A 1,663-nucleotide genomic window follows, 5' to 3' on the forward strand; every position below is an offset into this window, starting at 1 on the left:
TTTTTTGACCAAAATTTTAGTTCATTGGGTGATCACTTCTAGCATTGTGAGAATATTACTCATCGAAATGGAATCTATAATTTATTTAATTTCTATTAAAGAGATAAGAAATATCCCCTTAATCAGATATATTTAATAAGTAGAAGGTTACTAAAACAAAATATACTCAATGAGATGTCATTTCAAGAGCATAATAATAATTAAGAGATTAAATCAAAGACTCAAGATAATGAAAATAAAGTGACAGCAAATTTAATTTGACTTTATTTTTACTATAGATATTTCATGCAAAAGTCAAATACAACTATAAGAAGTCAATTCAACTCTTGTATAATTAAATAAATGCTAGAGAGTGTAATTACAATTTTTTATTAAAATAAGTTGTAATTAATGGTAATATGGAACAAGTCATGAAATGACCCGTGTCTTAGGCCCATTGGAACCTTTTTTTTTTTTTTTTCTTCCTTAGTTTCCTCCTCATGCTATTATTTCCATTTTGGGATAGGTCGAATTCAATTAAAATTATGTCTCTCATAGTGAGTGATCTTATTGATGCTGATAAACAATTAATGGTAACATGGATCTTGGAGGAAATGCACTCCAAGTTTTTCTTGGTAGGGAGATTCTTTCTTATTCTTTATCTTTTAAAATCATTATTAGATTTGACATTGATTACTATTAAATTTTGATTAAATTATAATTTTAAAAATCACATCAACTTTAAAAAAATAAAAAAAAAAATTGAAAGAATAAAAAAAAATAGTCTCTAACATTAATCTATGAACTCCAATCACTCTTTTCCTTTATAGTCCACCTCGTTAATCTATTCGGATATACTCTAAAGTCCGCAGGGCTCAATATCAGGCTCAGGCTTGGCTTGGTGAGGCCTGCAAATTTTGTCTTAATATATCCATGAAGCTGGGCCAATTGGCCTGGGCCATAAAGATTACATTTTAGAGAAATGAATAAGGTGTGGCTTCTAGTCTGCTACTCGGCTCGATCGATGAACTTTTTTTTATGGTCGATCAATGTCACATTTCGATCAAATAACTTTTCTCACTTTTCCCTCAAAATAACTCAAAACCGTTTTTCATATCTACACACTTTTTCAACACAATTTTTCAACAAAAACACAAAAAATTCCTCTTATCAAGATTTATCAAACACCCACTATAACTTGCAGGAGTGTAAATAACAGACCGTTCACACTCTTGCTTCTTTCCCAGGAAAACATAAGAAAGTAAAAGACGAGGTTCTGACTGTTTGACAAAAATTCCACCAACTCCCAGTGAGTGAGTTAAATTAGCATGAGATTAAAACATGAGGCAAACACTTGAACAATAATGAATTGACATGCGAATGTAAAAGTCACAAGAGAAAGAAAATCATGCAACTAAATTTTCTTGAGCAATGATTCCATTGTTGACATGTGACAAAAATATTACATTTGATCTCTAATCACTACAAAAACTGGTTTTTTTTTTTTGAGATCCCCTAAAAGCCCCTTTAAATTTGAAATTTTCAAATTCATAAATCTCAGTCATCCATCTCATCCAAAGATTTAAAATAAATTATATTATTGGACATTTGTCCCATTAATATAAATAATAATAAAATATTATTTATATTTTAACAATAATTAAAATAATAAAATAATAAAAAA

Source organism: Corylus avellana, chromosome ca5 (genome assembly GCF_901000735.1).
Source record: "Corylus avellana chromosome ca5, CavTom2PMs-1.0".
NCBI classification, from domain to species: Eukaryota; Viridiplantae; Streptophyta; class Magnoliopsida; order Fagales; family Betulaceae; genus Corylus; species Corylus avellana.